Source organism: Panthera uncia (genome assembly GCF_023721935.1).
Source record: "Panthera uncia isolate 11264 chromosome B2 unlocalized genomic scaffold, Puncia_PCG_1.0 HiC_scaffold_24, whole genome shotgun sequence".
In the NCBI taxonomy this organism is placed as follows: Eukaryota; Metazoa; Chordata; class Mammalia; order Carnivora; family Felidae; genus Panthera; species Panthera uncia.
In genome coordinates, this window is record NW_026057580.1 from 41,506,566 (window position 1) to 41,526,096 (window position 19,531).

At 39.5% G+C, this 19,531-nt stretch overlaps 1 pseudogene; it reads left to right on the forward strand.

Moving 5' to 3' along the window:
• The first annotated feature begins 4,161 nt into the window (after positions 1 to 4,161).
• On the forward strand, positions 4,162 to 5,504 carry LOC125939096 (striatin-4-like; annotated as a pseudogene).
• The last annotated feature ends 14,027 nt before the right edge of the window (positions 5,505 to 19,531 follow it).

The window sequence follows — 19,531 nt, forward strand, 5'->3', positions numbered from 1 at the left end:
GAGGTCACTTGCAACATTCTGCCAGAGAGTATAATATTCAGATACATGTAGATCTTGAAGAAGCTTGGATCTACAGCCCCAAAGACTGAGTTAGTGTTGGAATTCACTCTAAAAGTATGGCTCAAAACAAGACATAATTTAAGAGGGCCAGCATATTCAGGAGACCAGTTATATTTAGCCTTCCCTAGTTGTTTGAGTCACTTAGCAATTGGTAGGGCTCAAGATACAAGATATTGATAACTACTTTCCACATTAAAAGATAGAGTAGATATACAATACACAGTTAGGATCTTGTCTTATAATAAGCACCTGACAAATCTTAGTTCCCCTTTCCCCTACTTTGCTCCCTGGACTTTGAGACTTTAGTTCCCAGGGAGGTGATTATCCCAGGGAGGTGAAGGAGCCCTCTCCCAAGGCTGCTGTGACCAGAAATTTCACCTCCCTGGAGTAGATGTGCCCTGGAGGGATTGTGAGACAGGACAGAGGTGAGAAATGGCTCTAACCAAACTGTTTCAAACAAGGTCACAAGCAGTAGGAAATGGTATTCCTCTCTACCATAAGTATTATAAACCCAGAACACAAAAATTCTTATAGGAAAGGTTCTAGGAAACATGAACTTAAATTAAAAACCAAGCTCAAATAAAGCCTTAAAGAGCAATGGATAGTGTGGTAGAAAAAATACTGCCTGGTAATCAGGAGAACTGGGTTCTAGCCCCAACTCTGGATCCAAACTGAACACTTGGACACTGAGTCTTAATTTTTATTTATGAACAATGGGTCTTTAAGCAGGTGGTCTCAAGGCGGTATGACACTTTGTCATTCTATAATATTTCACTACAAGAATGGTTTTAGTAATAGCTTTATCAACCCTATTAACAAAACAGCTGTAGCCCTATCTTTAGCTGCATTTGAGGAAACAGTATCACTGGGACTCCTTGACTTTCACTGTGGTCTGAGTCCACAGTTAAATCAGGGCTGACTCATCTTTTACACATAATAGACACTAGGGTTCATAACACCTTTAGGGCTCATGAAAATGTTTTAAAACTAAAATGTTTCAGCTTTAATTTCTTTTAAAATCAGAATAAAACATGAACAAAATAATGATGAATTATAATAATAACTTGTTTGATTTGTTTTTGGATTATAGTTTTCATACCAATTCTGTCATAAAATATAATTTTAATTTTTTTGTTTAAAAGAATTGAAAGGTGGTTGTAATGCAGCCCTGTCCATTATAGATTCTGATGTATAGGAATTTATAATACTTCCAAATAGGTAAAACTTAGGAAAGTCTATAAGGGCCTTTTCATTCTAGGTCCAGTAGTTGGTACTTAGTGGTGACACATAGAAATAAAGTTACAATTGAGAGTTAAACTAGTAAATCAACACAGTGAATGAGAACAATAATTTATAGAAGTTACTTAAAATGCAGGAGGCTTCCAGGAAGAGACAAGTTAGGATATCTGTGATAGAAATTATAACCATTATTGACCATTTATGATGTATCAGGTGTTGTAGTAAGTGCATTATATGCACTATTTCATTTATCCTCACAACAACCTTATAAGGTATTATTATGAACTCACTTTATGGAGGAATAAACAGGCTTACGGAGATTAAGTTAACTTGGTGAATGTCAGACATTTGGTAAATAGCAGAAATGGAATTGGAATATGGAGTTTGACTTGGGAGAACACAATAATGTTCCAACAAAAGCCTGTCACCCTGTGAAAGCACACTAAACCCTCCACGTATTAGCACAGCTCAGCACAGGTGGAGTGAGTCTACATGGATCATAGGGAAGCAGATCATACAAGGTAGACTCCAAGGGGATTAATCCTAAAGATGAAAGGTAAAACTTGAAGGCTAATGGAAGAAAATGTTATTTATTTCATGACCAAGTATTAGATAAAAAAATTCTTAGAACACAAACCAGAGGGATTCTGTCACTCTGCCTTTCAGCAAGATTCTCAGGTAGGAAATTGTTAATGGGATTTTTCACACAAAAAAAACCTTTTGAAATTAAAAAAAAGTTAATAGATTACCTTCTACAAAGGTGTAGAAGTACAATTGGAGAACACATGTTTTCCTAAAATCTAAGTTTCCAATGGTTATAGATCAAGAGAATTAAAAAACTTGAAATTAGTTATAAGAAATATAACGGAATGGCCATTCCAACAGATTGAAAGGAATCCTAAAAGAGAGGGCCAGCAGATGAGGAGATATCAGGACTGAAGTAGAGAAGACCAAACCCAAAAGCTTCCTTTAGCCATGCTGCTAAGGGTTCTAGGGATTCCCAGTGAGATAACAGTGGAAATTAGTATAAATACCACAGAACATAGTGTTCATAGTTTGTAGTGAAGAACTATGTCCAAGCTAATTTAGAGTAATTTGTTTACAATTCTTATTTAATATGGTCTTCATTAAGTTATTCTCAATTACTTCTTTTTTTTTTTTTTAAAATTCCCTTTAATGACCATTACCATCTCTTTTTTGGGAGGGAGAGGGGAAGGGGGGGGGGAGGGGCAGATAGAGGGAGACAGATGATCTGAAGCGGGCTCTGCCCTGACAGGCTGACAGCAGCGAGCCGATGTGGGGCTTGAACTCTCAAACTTCGAGATCATGATCTGAGCCGAAGTCAGATGCTCAACCAACTGGACCACCCAGGTTCCCCTCAGTTACTTCTTTTGTGGTCTTTATTAAGGGTTGGATTAATGGACTCCTCTAATTAATACTCTAGGAGTATTAATGTCTGTATCAGATTGACCTCACTCAGTTGGCATATTAACCATGCTGTTTATTTTCTGATAGTTTGACATCTTGGGACCTTGCTGACCCCAGAGGGAGATAATTCCTAGAGATAGCAAACAACTTGCCTGTGAGCAAACACTTCACATGCAAACCAGCCAATTTAGTGCCCACAGCCTCAACCATATCTTTTACTGGGTTCTCACACTCGGGGCCACTATCCTCTGCCCTAATCACCCCACAGTCAAATAACAGACAACCAGGAACACCCCTCTATGCACCCCCTAGAGCCTGATAATTTTAAAACTTGTCAACCCTAAAGCTATTTATCCTGTTTCCTTTCCATGGAAATCACAACAAAGGCTATTCCCCACATTTTCCCCTTGACCCCTTCACCTCCTGACCAAATCCGCTGCCTCCCTACGTGGCCCCCCATGGCATGGTATGCCCCCTCCTCTTGGGAACTGTGAGTATACAAACTTTTTTCTATGGCACTTTTCCCCTGATCTTTTGGTTTTGCCATACCTGAATAATAACAAAATCTTTATTTTAAAATGATCGGTGATTATGTTTAAGAAGAGACCTTAGCCAGGTTTCTTCTTATCTGTGTTGGGATGCACATTACAAAGGAACTCACGAGTGTTTTCCCATACTGTCCATAGAAGAAAAACATGTTTTTATGCAAATATTAATATTCTGGCCACTAGATAAAGAATTTCTGTAATAGGGTAAAATGGATGAAACAGAATTGTATCGAAGCCTCTTCTATAGCCATGAGAGAAAGAAAAGGAGAAGGCGGCCATGATTTGGGCATGATCCCCTCACTGCTAGTCAATGAGAGAATGCTTAAGAATGCATCACAGAGAAGGGAAGGTGTGAATGCACTCAATAAATTGAAGTCAGGAGTATTAGTTGGCACATAATAAGGGTAACAATATTTAAATACAAGGAATATGAATCACATTCATGGGCCAGATGGAGATCTGGAGAGTGGGGCAGGAATAAATTATATCTCACAGTGTGATGTGTTTCAGTTTACATAGTTTAGGAGACAAGGAGCCCCAAGCTAAATTGGAATACCCCACTGATCCTCCTTGCTCTGTGTCACAGAACCAGACCCCACTGCCCCTCAAGGGTCAATGGATCCAGAGAACAGTTTACTCACTTCTCTGCAAGTCAAGAGAAACCTGGAGAAGTAAAACCCTTCACCTGAAACTGGATGGCTACAAGATACCAGGGTGGAGATGACCCTTCACCGTTTCTGTAGGGGCAACAGTGCCTCCGTTTCCTCATCTGCCGCATTGTAATGAAAATAGCACTCACCTCGGAGGACTATTGTCAGTTGAGAGAGGTCTGTAGAGCACTGGGCACACAGCCTGGTCCATGTGGCTGTTCATTAAGAGTTAGCTAATGCCGACAGCAGGCGTGCGGGCGGTCCAAGCCTCCGTGACACAGCAGGGATTGGTCCCACTGTGGCGGCTGCCAGCTCCTGCCACTGGCTTGGCTCTGGCGCAGGCTGGTCTGCGTGGGGTGGCTCTGGCCTCCTGCCCCTGTCCTGGGACCCAGATGGTAAGGGAGGCAGAGGTGGAGCCAGCCCGGGCCCACCGCGGCGGCCAGAGACCCCTGTGCTTGCGCTGGATCCCGCCCTTTATGCAGCAAGAGTCCACGCGCTTGGAGCAGAGAAGGCCAGCTCGCACGTGGAAAGTGCCCCCTTACAGACTCAGGTGACCTTCCTCCGGAGGAAGGGAAAGGGCAAAGGAATGTCCAGACCCAGTGCAGTGGATCAAGACCTTAAATGTGCGCTGAAGCAGGAAAGGGTCAAATATGATAAAGTTCAGTGCTGACCTAAACCACGGGAGAAGAAACCAGAACTGTCAGAACAAGTGTCCAATGACCCTTTGGAGTCAGTCGCACGGGAGAACAGCCCGCTGGTGAAGTAGGACGGTCAGCGGCTTCTCCGACAGTATTTGGAATAGGTGCGCTACACAGACATCATCCTGGACATGCGGTTCAGGCAAGCGCAGTCCCTACTGGGCCACTTGTTGGAGCTCAGCAGGGCCACGGAGTCCAGCGAAGGGGGCTGCAGGGCCACGCTGGCCCCTGGAGGGCTCCGTGGTGGCAAGTTACTGATGGTGAAAGAGAAGCACGAATAGACCAAGAGGAATGTGACAGGCAAAGATGGCAAAGAGCGCTGGGGTGGCTGGGTGCTGGAGCAGATTCCCTTTCTGTAGAATTGTGAGGAGGAGGATGGCCATGAGGACCATGAGGAGGACCACAGCCATGAGGACAACCATGAGCTGGACAGTGTGCAGTACAAGAAGCAGCACGTGAAGCTGCCCTCCAAAGCCTGATGAGGATGAGGATGAAGAGAAAGTATGACTCCCAGGATGCCGTCCATGAGTTCGATTTTCCGGGCTCAGGAGAGGATGGGGAGCTCTCTCCAGACCCTTAACAATGCACTGGAGAGGGACCCACCATGAGTTGGAAAACCAACGAGCCCAGCTCCAGGGAATTTTGGCCAACCTTTGGGATGTGGATGGGGTGTCCCCCAAAGGAACTGGTTCACCTCTTGGCACACCCCAGTCCCCAGCCACATGAAGACGTTTTCATCATGAATAGGATCAGGGGCAGGGAGGTAGTTGGGGGACTTGGTGGATCTTACCGCCACCAATGACAATGACCTCAGCTGTGATCTCTCTGACAGCAAAGACGTCTTTAAGAGGATGTGGAACCCCAAAACACCACTTTTATGACCTGGAGGTTGGTAGTGTCTTCCTCATACTGGAGTTGAGGAGAAGCAGCAGCCCAACCCAGATCAACCAGGTGGTGAGTCACTCAAAGCAACCCCTCATCATCATTGCCATGACAACAGAGACATCTGCTTTCTGGACAACCAGACAAGGAAATCTGTGCACTCCATGGTCTCCCACTTGGACATGATCACTAGCCATGGACCCTAATGGCATATTTCTGATGCTGGGAAGTCATGACCAATCGCTGTGGAGCCTGGACAACAAAACATGCGAGCAGGAGATCATGGCCTATCACAAGAAGCATGAGGAGGCTATCCAGTCTGTCACCAGCCACCCCAACAAGGCCTTCATTGCCAGTGTGGACACTGACACCCGGCCAAGATCTTCGTATAATGCCTACCTGGCCCAGCCCTGACTGCCATGCTGACTGGGGAGCAGGCCGGGCAGGTGGAACTAAGATGACTCCCAGCCTCAGTCTGGAGGCCCAGAGGCCCAGCCTCTTCCCACCTGCCTCAGAGCCTGGTGGTACTTCCCCCAGGAGACCATTCCCCATGGCCTACCCTTCCCCAAGCATCCTGGGGAGTGGCCTCCTTTGGGAATCACCCTCCAGAATGGCCTCTGGGAGTTTCCTCTCTGGGCCCTGGTGCCCAGTCCTGGTATCTGAGCTGCCTTCTTGGGCACAGCACAATTGGGGCTGGGGTCCTTGGGGGTCAGCTTTTCCAAGATACCAGAAGATGCCAGGTTCTCTCTTTAACCCCCAACTCCTCTTTTCCATCTCCTCAGACCTGGGTGGGAGCTGTGCTGTGAGGAGCCCCAGGCACCCCTGCTCTGGGTCCCCCCAGATGCCATGAAGCCAGCTGGACCCTGGACTGTACTCAGTGGGAGTACCAGGCCTGGTCAACCCAGGAAGCTTGCCCAGACCAAAACCCTCCCCTCAAGTTCCCTCAACACTGCTTTCTAGAAACTACCCAATGCCTCTAGGCCAGTAACTGCCTAGGGAGCAGGTGATGCCCTCACGGGAGATGCTCACCGCTACCTCCCCCAGGACTTCTCCAAGGGCAACTCCCATGGGGCCAACAATGGGGAGAGATGGCTTTCTCTTGTCTCCTCCTAGGACGTGGAGGGTGGAGAAGGGTCCCCCATATCTCTGTATGAATAAATCTGTATAAATAAACAGGATTTTAATGTAACCCACCTTCACCCATGTTGTTGTCACCCTAAATACTTGGGCTCTCTTCCAGGTTTATAAGCCCCATCACCTCTGCCCTGGACTTGGATGTGAAATTTGTCTCCATAAACCCATTGAAGAAAAAAAAAAGTTAGCTGTTTCTCTTATCTACATAACATTTTACAGATAAAGAAACTGAAGCTGTAAGAGAGACCACCAGAAGTTGACCAGGCTGAGCTGAAACCCAGATCTGATTGCCCCCAAATCCACACACTCAACACTATGCTGCTGCTTCTTTTTTTTTTTAATGTTTACTTATTTTTGAGAGAATGCAGTTGGGGGAGGGGCAGAGAGAGGGGGACAGAGAATCCAAAGTGGGCTGTGCACTGACAGCAGTGAGCCCCATGTGAACTCAGGAACTGAAAGACCATGACCTAGGCAGAAGTTGGATGCTCAGCCTACTGAGCCACCCAGGTGCCCCCTATGCTGCTGCTTTTGCAGCAAAGGGCATTTTTGTGGGACTTCAGTGAGACTCTCATGATTTACCTTTATGACTGCCCCTTCCTTTGTTCTAATTCCAAGCTTGCTGTGCAGGCTTCTAATGCATTCCTGGGATCCTGGTGTGAGAAGGGGTGCTCTGGGTAGCAGAAATATATGACCTGACTATTAAGCCCACGATTAATGAATTGACATTGTGCCTAATACATAAGGCACATTGTGCCTTTTTATCTTTTGTATCACTCAATCCTGAGAACTCTGGGAGCACTGGCAAAATTCAGTTCCTGACCCTGGCAAGCTGGTGCACAGACCTTAGCTGTGGTGACCATAACAAGGAATCTCCACATTATGCATTGCCCTTTGGCCTGCTCAGTCTTCCTACCTCATCCCTCTTGACCTGTCTCACACACCACAAAATTCTTCTGACAAGGCCCCGATTTATTTTTCTATCTGTCATCGTATGACCTTAATGTGGGTCAGTGTTAATATTCTTCTTGACACTGACATAATTTCCCATCTCCACAGCTGTTTTCACTCCAATGAAGAGTTTTAAATGTGGTCATGATTCCAGATTTTTCACAATTTAGAATTCCTAGATAGCATTCGTAGGAAAGGAAGGATTCATTTCTGAGTGTGGGGAAGTGGAAATAAGGAGAGACCTCTATGGAAATCCTTCAACTGCTGGGGAAGAAATGCTGGTATTAAGTCAATGAGATTTATTTGCTTTATTCCAAGTTTGTGAGAATACTGGGAATTCTTATCTATAATTGGTGGCATCACGATGACTGGTTTTCTGGTGACTCAAGTTCAGGAACTTTGCTGGGATGTGTTAGTAAAAGGAATACAGCAGGCCTCACCCAGGGCAGAAGCTTCTCTCTCAGATCATCCCAACATCTGAGACAGACCTTGGCCTTCCCCTGAGGCTCAGAGAAGCAAGACTGTTTGGATAAAACTGGTCTTAGTGCCTTTTTTCAGAGAAGGTTTTCTATCTTATTTTTGGAGTATGGAGGCAATCTTTACCAGTTGTTTCCAGCCAGTGGTAGACACGTGTGTGAAAATCAGCAAAATCCTTCTGTGAGTAAATGAGGGGAAAAATGCTCACCCAATCTATTATAAAAGGTGATCATATATAGTTATGCCCCAATCTAAAAGAATTTAAAATCCAATCTTTTTTGCAGATAAATGGGGAAATTATTTTCACTTTCATAAAGTTAATTCTTCACAGGAAGATTCCTTTAAAGGCTGGACATTGGTTTATCTAAAATAACATGGAAAAAACCATACATAAGCACAACTTCTGATACATCTTCTTCCTTCTTCCCTGTAACTATGTTCCAGCCACATGACATGGTTTCTTGTTCTTAAATGCACCATGCCAGTTCATGCCTCTGTGCCTTTGCACAGGCTGATCCCTTCACCTGAAAAGTTCTCACACACATCCCACCTGTTGGAATTCTACTTGGATTTCTAGGCCCTTTCCAAGAATTAACACTCACACGGCACTTTTACTAGTTAGAATTGATCTTTCCTTCATGTCTTTCTACATCTTCTGTTTGTGTTCATTGTGAACACATTTTCTGCTTCCTAATGATAAGCCCTGAGTAAAAGGACTAGGGTTAGACTCTGTGTACATCCCACTGCTACGTGCCTAATAACTTGTCCTGCCTAGAATGTTTTCACATTTTTCCCCCTAGGTACCACTTATAGCGGAAGAGTATATGTCTTCAGACTCCTTTAAGATGGAATTTCTTTGAAGCTGTGATTTCTCTTAAAAATTCATGTGAATGTTACATTCAAATCTATCATTTAGTATTGGTAATTTTAATATAAAAATGTTTAAATTGACTCCCGCATAAAATTTAGTCTCCAGAAACCACCTCACAGTTTATGCTTTATCCAGTTAGACTTTCTAGCACATGGCCCTTGGGATACACTTTTCTCAGTTGAAAAGAGTATTAAGTAGAAGCTTTAAAATGTTTATTGAATTGAATTAAACAAGTGAAATGTAATGTAAAATGGAGCATTTGTTCCAAATGCCAAATAATTGAGCAAATATTGTCAAGACAGAGGCTGCTTGTCATTATTAAGCTTAGAATAACATTTCAGAGAATTATTTAAAACAGCATAAGCTATCCAAAATGCATCATACTTACATTTGCTAATGCTCCCCACAACTCCCCCAGTTCTCATGTTCAACTTGGGAAGTGATTATATTAACCTGCTTGCAGCTAGTTGCTTTGAAAACCTTTGACAAATACAGAGCCCCACAAGAGGCAACTGGCCCCCATTTCCTTTTGGTAGATATTTTAGCCTATGATCTTCTGGACCCATGTTTCTTTTCATGCTTATGATAGAATCAAAGCTGAAAAAGCTTTATAAATAAGTGACACCTGGTCACTTATCTGCCTGCTGAAGAAGTATAATTCAGTTTTAAAGGACATGTCTAAAAAAGATTTCTAAAATAGCCTGGGAGAATACCAGATTACCTTAGGAAATAATTGCTGAATTTGAACACACAGTATAAATAAATAAAACACCCCTAACTCTTACCTTCTGCTGAAATAGCTACTCATGCTCAGGCATTTGAAGAAATCATTTCTTAAACAACATTCCTATGGCCCAAAATATGCTAAATGCCTCCCAAAGTAAATAGTTTTATGACAGCATAATAATAATGAAATCCAGTGTCATATAAAATTCTCTGATTCTGTTGGGAAATGTGTTCGTGCAAGAACCAGACGCTCTTCATCATAATCTCCAACTACAGTCAACATAATCGTGGCAAAGGGCATTTTTAACTGAACAAGGTTACCTGAGCACAGATGTGACCTATTCCCTTTGCATTCTTTACATATCTCAGCAAGATCCTTATTAATAACTGCTGAATGGAGAAGGGAAGTAGACCGGCACAAACAGCTACACGATGGAATTTTCTGTCTCTGCAGTAGTGCCTCCCCCGACTACTCTTAGATTCCTCTTCTAATCTAGCATGATGTACATGGGTCAGGTGTGGAACGAGTGCCTTTACATTTTCCTCTTCTTGAATATTTGCTTGTAGTTTTCCTTCCTTGCATGCTTACAAAACCAGCAGAGACGTGATCTTCTTAGTCTGGCTTTGACAGTGTAATAAAATGCCTGACGCCCATTGCTCCTTTCTTAACGCTTATCAGGCTGCCTTGTTCCTTGCATCAGGGCTCTCTGGAACAGCCATTCTATCATTTACGGCTTGGCTGTCTTTCTGGTGCTACCCTTATTCTAACTATTTTCTGTTGCACTTGGCTGAAATTGTATATATGCAGTAAAATCACTGAACTGAGGAAGATCTGCCTGCCTGTTTCTCCCGCAAGGCACACAGCATCCACAGGAGCAACTCATCACAGATCCAGTGATATTTCAGTCACACTGTGACTGCACAGGCAGGTTTAATCAACTTCGCCACACACGTAATTCACAGTGGATCCCTTTTGTTTCACTTATCATCTGAACGAATGCACACAGGAAGCTCATTTAACCACCCCCCCCCACATTTGTCATCAGCTGCTATATTAAATATTGATTTTATTTTCCCAGGTCAGGAATGATGAAATCAATATCTAACATGGCAAGTTTATATTTGCTCATACTTTTCATTTGGGTTCCCTGACAAATTTTAAAACATTTTACATTGCACAAATGTTTATAGATTTAAATGTCAGTAAAGGTTAAGAGTTAATTGCACATGAAACTGACTGCATTAAATTTTAAAGTGAGAGTGGTTATTATTAAACACATATGGGGTATTATATTATTTTATTATTATGATACACTAACTCACTCATTAAATAATTTGTTCATTATTCATTTGATGCATGTTAATGCAGCGTTTGGTATTTTTCAGAGTGCTTGAAAGTAAAAAGTTAAGCATTGACATATAAAAGTGTTTTCAAACTATAAATCTTCATAGAAATATTATATCTGAAAGTCCTTTTTGTGTTTCGATTTATTCATTCATTCACAAAATGTTAGGCATTCACTGTGTACAGCCCAAGCCCTGTGGTAAGAAGTGTGAATTCACAGACAAATAAGAACAACACACCCTAGCCCCCACCACCCTTTCAGGAGTCCACAGTTCAGTGGGAAAGAAGCAGGCACAGAAGAGGACAGATTTGGTAAAGAAGTCATAGATGAGGTTCTCTCGGTAGCCTCATGGGTAGTCTCCCCCAGGGCTCCACAGATGGGCAGAGGAGGTAGAAACCAGAGAGAAGAGAAATGTCAGCTCTGAAATGGCTTGAGGTATTTAGGAATGTTGAAAAATTATAGTGCCTGGAGCAGGTAAGAAAAGTGACTTGAGAAATGGGAGGAGGAGCCAAGATGTGAAAGTCTGTCTGTGGTGCCTCTGCTTCACACTTTAGTCATGGGTCCAGTCATGGGTCCATTACCATGTGGTAATGATACTATAACTCCCAAACCATCTTATGGAACTGTGGTAAGAATTAGGTTAAATAATGTTATATAAATCATTTTTAAGACAGTGGAGCATGACACATAAAAGTATTATCATTAACATTATGATTATGATTATCATTTAAAAGCTGAGGTAAACCTTAAGTACTTGGCAACTAGTTCAGAAACAATCTTCTTTCCTAGAGCACCAGATAGTAATAGCTAATTTACAAACATATGGTAAAAATGTCTGTATTTAAACATCAATTCTTTGACTGAAAATTGACAAAAATCTCTCTAGGTGAATTGACTGAAAGTAAGTTGAAAATAAACAGCTCAAAGCCTCTGGTGTGAATGGTGCTAGATTTGTGCTGTGTGTTACCCATACAACCATACACTAGTGCCTTTGCCAACACAGGGGTTTGATAAGGATTAGAGAAGAGTGGAAAATCAGTATTTGAAGAGGTTTGAGTCAAGCATTTTCCAGAGTTGAAAGACATGATTTACTGACCCAAGAGCACACTCAGAGTACTGAGCATGATAAAGATAAAAATACACACTTTCAGCTGTATCACTAATTGGCTGTGGACACGGATAGTGATACTTCAACTCTAGGTGCTCTGGTTTCCTTATATATACCACAAAATATTAACAATATTTTCTTCGTAAATTTGTTGTGAAGTACAAGTGAGTTCATATTTGTATTTAGCCCACTGGCACACAGCAAAAAATGGTAGCTATTATTAACAAGGAATGGCAACTAGTTGACAGCTTTTTTGTCACTGGCAGCAATGAGTGACAGAGAATAATATACTAATATCCTTAAAGTGCTAAAGAGGCAATAAGTATCAACCTAGAATTTTATTAAGCCTAGGTAAATTATTAACATTGAGATAAAAAGTCAAGATATTTTTAGGGGCGCCTGGGTGGCGCAGTCGGTTAAGCGTCCGACTTCAGCCAGGTCACGATCTCGCGGTCCGTGAGTTCGAGCCCCCCGTTCATGCTCTGTCTCTCTCTGTCCCAAAAATAAATAAAAAACGTTGAAGAAAAAATTAAAAAAAAAAAAAAAAGTCAAGATATTTTCAGACCCAAACTAAGAACGTGTACAGCCCATAAACCCTCACTAGGGAATTATTAAAGGATATACTATGCAAAAAAGAAATGAATTCATAAGGCCTGAGTTACAAGAAAGAAAATTTACCATACAAATGCATTAAGATAATTCTGAAATAGTTATTCAATAGACAGCATCTACTAATTTTTGTTGAAAAAATTAAAAATGCAAGTCAGATAAAAATAATAGGAGAAAGGAGTTGTCCAATGAATAGCTAAAGCATGCTAAGATATATATCCAAAATACACTAAGAGTTGGGCCCTGAGAGAAGGAGACCCCTTAATTCTCTGTGTGTACAGGTCACAGGCTGCCTCCACAAGCTGTGCACATGTAGACCAGACTCAGAGAAGCTTAGCAGAATATTTGAGAGCTAAACTATGATCTATAATTGCTGCCCTAGTCTCAGACTGACTCTTCAGTGTTCATGCACATAGGCTTTGAAAAACAAATATTGGGCCTACTATCCACAGACTGAGACAAAACTTGCCATCAGGTCCTATCTGGGTTGTTTACCTGCTAAAACAAACAAACAAAATCAACACTATCCAAAGGATTTTAACATGACCTAGATAGAGTCTCATAATATTCAAAATGCCCAGGATACACAGATGTCCTAGAAAATTATTCAACATGTAAAAAGCCAAGAAAACCAGAATAATTCTTAAGGGAAATAATAATCAACAGACACTAACCCCAAAAAGATAAAAAGGTGGGAATTATTAGAGAAGTCAAAAACAGCTACTATAGCCACTGTGTGCTGTGAAGTAAAGGTGAGCATTTTTGAAATAAATAGAAAAATGTAAATTATCAGCAGAGAAATAGAAACAAAAAAAGGTGAAAATTTTAGAACTGAAAAATACAATATCTGAAGTAAAAAAAATTATTAAAGGACAGAACTGAGAGAAAAAACAAAAGATTTTAAAACATTTAACAAATCCTCACGAAATGTGTGAGACAATATCAAATGGTCTAATTTATTGCCAATGGAGTGACAGAAGGAAAGGAAAAAGAGATGGGTACAGAAAATATATGTGAAAAAAAATTGACTGGAAACTTCCCAAATCTGGTGAAAGACATAAATTTACATATTTAAGAAGGTCAGTGAACTCCAAGCCAAATAAAACCACAGAAAACTGCACCTAACCACATCATAATCAAATTGCTAAAAACCAAAGATGAAGAAAAATAATCTTGAAAGGAGCCAGAAGAAAATGACACATTTATAGAGAAACATTTATAGTTCATTTGGACTATTTCAATAATCCAAATGAACTATAGATTTTTCATTGAAAAATGCCAAAAAAAATGCAACTATCAAACCAGAATTCTATACCTTGTGAAATATTTTTATAGTCAACAATAGGATACACTTTCTTCTCAGGTGCATGTGAAACCTTCACCAAGATAGACCATATCTTTGGCCAAAAATAAGTAAATACATAAAAATAACAAACTGAAAATAATTGAAATCATACTAAATATGTACTCTGACCATAATGGAATTAACCTAGAAATCACTAATAAGAAGACACAGATAATCTCCAAATATTTGGAAATTAAGAAAAAAAACACTTCTCAATAATACATGGATCAAAAAAGAAATCTCAAAGGAAGTTAGATAATATTTTGAACTGAATGCAAAGATACCATGTCAAACTTTTTGACTGCAACAAAAGTAACACATACAGAGAAATTTATAGCATTGAGTCTTATATTAGAAGAGAAATTTCAAATCAATGCTCTATACTTTCTCCTGAAAAAACTAAAAAGAACAAATGCAAAGCATATATAAGGAAGGGATAATAAAGAGCAGAAATCTGTGATATTGAAAAGAGATAAAACAAAGAAAAAAACATCAATGCAGTGAAAAGCTAGGTTTTTAGAAAAAATGAATAAAACTGATAAGCCTCTAATATAAAGATTGCGAGTATAAAGATAAGAGAAGGATATATCACTGCAGACCCTGGAGACATTAACAAAATAATAAAAGTTATGACAACAACTTTATTTCCATAAATTCTATAACTTCGATGAAGCAGACCAATGGCTCAAAAGACACAAGCTACACAAACTTATTGAAGAAGAATAAATAGCTGGAATGGCACCATATCTTTTGAACAGTTGGATTTGTCTTGCAAGGTTTCCAACAAAGAAAATTCCAGGTCCAAATTGTTTCACTGGAAAATTCTACCAAATCTTAAAGAGGAAATTATACCAATTCTACAATTTGCTTCCAGAAAATAGAAGAAGATACAGTTCCCAGCACATTTTACAAGGCCAGTGTTATGCTGATACTAAACCAGACAAAGACATTATAAGAACATAAGACTACAGAATGATATCTCTCATAACCAAGATGTAAAAAATCTTCAACAAAGTATTAGCAAATAAGATCCAGCAATATATAAAAAGGATGACTCATTATGACACAAAGCTGTTTCAACATCAGAAAATCAATCAATGTAATTAACTGTATTAACAAATGATTCATAAAAAAAATTCTCATAAAACTGGGAGTAAAGGGGGAACTTCAATGTGGTAAAGAGCATCTACGAAAAACCCTACAGCAACATTATACTTAATGACATGAGACTGGACGCTTCCTCCCTAAGATCAGGAACAATGCAAGGATGTTTTTTCTCACCATATTTACTCTTAGTATCATCCTGTAAGTTTTAAACAGTGTAATAAAGCAAGAAACATAAAAGACATACAGATTGGAAAGGCAATAATAAAACTCTCTCTATACAAAGATAACAATTGTTTTGTGGAAAACTTCAAGGAATCTACAAAAGAGATTTTAGAATGAACAAGCAAGTTTAACAATGTCATAGGATGCAAAGTTAATATAGAAAAATCAATTGTATTTCTATATACTAGTAATGAACAATAGAAAATCGAAATTACAGAAAACTGTCCTTTACCAAAAAATAAAACACTAGGTATAAATCGAACAAAATATACACAGATTCTCTATGCTGAAAACTATAAGACACTAATAAATAAAATTAGAGTAGACCTAAGTAAATAGAGAGAGGTGCCATGTTCATGGAAGACTCAGTATTGTTAAGAAGTTAATGGGGCTCCTGGGTGGTTTAGTCAGTTACGCGTCCGACTTTGGCTGAGGTCATGATCTCGCGGTTGGAGAGTTCAAGCCCTATGTTGGGCTCTGTGCTGTCAGCTCTGAGCCTGGAGCCTGCTTCGGATTCTGTGCCCTCTCTCTCTGCCTCTCTCCCACTCCCACTCTGTCTCTCAAAAATAAATAAACATTAAAAAAAAAATTTTTTTTTAAAAGAAGTTAATTCTCTCCAAACTGATATATAGATTTAACAAAATCCTAAACAAAACTCTGACAGTTTTTTAAGATAGAAAAAAATTTCTAAAATTTATATAGAATGGCAAAGAAACTAGAAAAGCCAAAACAATTTTGTCAAAGAAGAACAAAGTTGGAGGATGCATACTACCTGATTTCAAGGTTCCTATAAAGCTTCAATAATCAACACAGTATGACATTGGCAAGAGGATAGACCTGTAGATCCATGGAACAGAATCGAGATGCCAGGTATAGACCCACTGAAATATAGTCAACTGATTTTTGGCAATGATGCAAAGGCAATTCAACAAAGAAAGAATAGTCATTCAGCCATATGCAAAAAAAAAGAACCAGGACATTATACACATAATACAAAAAGTAACCCCAAATAGATTATAAACCTAATGTAAAATATGACACTATGAAACTTTTAGAAGAAATCATAGGAGAAAATCTTTGTGACCTTGAATCGGGGAAAGATATCTTAGATACACCCCCAAGAACATGGCTACAAAAGAAAAAATCTTTAATCACATCTCATCAAAACTTAAAAAACTTTTGCCCTCTGAAAGACAATGTTAAGAAACTGAAAATACAAGCCACAGACTGATAGAAAATGTTCATTAAGTGCACATATGACAAATAACTTGTATCCAGAATATATAAAAAAATCTTAAAATTTGACAAAAAGAAAACAAATAACCCAGTAAAAAATTGGCAAAAGATTTGAGTAGACACTTCACCAAAGGATAGATAGGCACCTGAAAAGATACTTTAACATCATTATTCTTTAGGGAATTCAAATTGAAAGAGATACCATTATACTTCTATTAAGGTGGCAAAAAACAAAACCAAAAAGAACCCCTAACAGTATCAAGTACTAGCAAAGAAAAGGAGAGAGTGGAATTGTCATATATTGGTGGTGGGCATGCAAAATGGTATGGCCACTCTGTAAAATAGTTTGTCAATTTCTTATAAAACTACACATGCAAGAGCCATTCAGCCCAGCTGAGTATTTTACCTAAGAAAATGAAACAAGTTCATACAAACACCTGTACACAAACATTGATAGTTTTATTCATAATCACCAACAACTGGAAACAACATACATATCTTTCAGTTGAATGGATAACTGTTGATACTATTAATACGATTAATACAGTCAGTAAGATGGATGAACCTCAAATATATTATGCTAAGTTAAGAGTCAACAAACTATTTGGTCTCTAGGTCAAATTCAGCCACATTTATTCATTTGTGTATTGTCTCTCTGTGTTACTATGGCAGATTTGAACAGTTGCAACAAAGACCATATGGCCCACAAAGCAAAAAATATTTACTATCTGGCCCTTACAGAAAATGCTTACCAATCCATGTGCTAAGTGAAGGAAGATAGACCCAAAAGGTTACATGTAATATGGTTCCATTTATACAAAGTTCTGGAAAAGTCAAAATTATTGGGTTGGAGAACATAGATCACTGATTCCCAGGGGTTCGGCTCAGTTACAGGGATTGACTATATAATAAGTCAGCATTTTTGGATGTGATGGAACTATTCTGTATCTTATTATGGTAGCTGTTACACAACTGTCTGCATTTGCTAAAGTTAACGTAACTGATATAACTGCACATCCAAAAAAAGAAAAAAAGCGAGTTTTCCTGTATGTAAACTAAAAACTAAATTTAAAAAAAAAGAGGCAAAAATAAGTGCTGTAAAAATGGCACATATATTAGTCTGGATTTTTTGGCAACAAGTTGCAGGAACTCAAATGATTTTTAAGTAGAAAAGGAAAGAGATGATTCATTGCTCAGCTGGAAGAGCTACTTTGGTGAATGACAAACCCAGAGGCTGGCCTTCAGAAACCAGAGCTGAGAGATGAGACCCACAGATCATTGCAGCCAGGATTCTTTCTCTTGCCTTGCTCTCGGGTTTACATTCTTGGTTTCTCTCTCCTATCGATCTCCTTGTGGCAGGAAACCTGTCCCTTGGCAGTCCCGATTTAGTAACTCAGAGAATGAGAGAACTTTTTCCCCCCCTAAGTGTTTATTTATCAACTGCAGGGAAAGACGATGACCTTTGTGGCCATAGGCTCACACCTTGATCAATCACTGTAGCCAAGAAGGAAGAAGCACGAGGATAGCTAACCCCAGCTCTGTGGTCAAAGGACTAGGGTCTGTTTGGAGAAGAATGGGATTGGAAAGCTCTTTGGGCAGGCAAAATCCAGTTGCAGGCTTAACTATAAATTAATAAAATCATTAATTAAATTATTAAGATTATTAATAAAATTAACACAATATCTAGTGAACATCTCTTTTCACAACTGTTTCCTTACACGAGGCAAACTTGGATTTGAAAGGCAGGTCAAAGGCATTAAAACAAGGTTTTGAGGCACTTCACCCATGAGGTCTGTAGGACTGGTAGCCTATCTTAATTAAGTGTGAAAATATTTATTTCAGGTCCCAGTGGATTTCACTGAAGTATTGATATTTCAAAAAACGATAAAAGGGAAATAGCCTAATGCTGTTTGTGTAGCTCAAATTAAAAGACCTTATTATGTAAATCAAGCCCTATAGAATCACCTTTGTAATCAAGCTTTTTTCCTTTGAAGTACCAATCTTTAAACATTTTGGAATTCTTTTTAAAAAATCAAATCTAGATAGCCTCTCTTGTTAGAAGATAAAAGATGTTTAATTTTAAAGATTTTTCTCAGGAAGCCATTAATCAGCTTTATCGTTAATTAATGATGATTGAACTCAGTTTACTAATTTTCCTGCCCCTGTGTCAATGAATTAGAACCATTCTCTTTAAATAGAAGACAGATATTCAAAAGTGTTAATTTTTCTATTTGCTTGCAGTGAATGTTATAAAGAAATCATAAAACAAGGTATAAATCCTCTTCCAAAGCAAGACACATAAGCTTCGTTATCTCATCTTTCTCTTTCCCATTCTGCAATATTACTGCAAGAGCTCCACCTGAAGGGGTTAGCTTGCACAGAGTAGACCACAAACACGCTGATCGCAAGTGCCTAAATTACCAACCTTATCAGGAGGGAAAGAAAAACAAAAGCTGGCTTCCATTTGCCCAGCCTTCTGGCTCATCGACCAAGAAACACAGCCTCGGCTGCTCATTTGCGGTCTTGCATTGATGACTTCTTCCCAGGAGGGAACCACAAAGAGAATCATTCACCCTCAAACTCTCATACTTCCCAGACTGGGGAAGCAGAAGCAGATGAAGAAATTGGAATATGACTTGCCTGAGAGCAACTCTCAACGATTTCAGAGAGGATTTATGTCATGTACTCTCAAGTTTTTAAACCTAATTTAGTAAGTATACGTCTTCTTTGCAAAATAACACTGTGCATATCAGAACCGTTTTTATCTTTTCCAACTGGAAACGGAAACAAAGTTTCCCATTACTGGCAAATCCTGTCAGTATTACAGCAGCTGCGTAGAAGTTAATCCCCATCTTATTTTTTTCTCCTGTGCAATAAAATTATATTATCACATATTT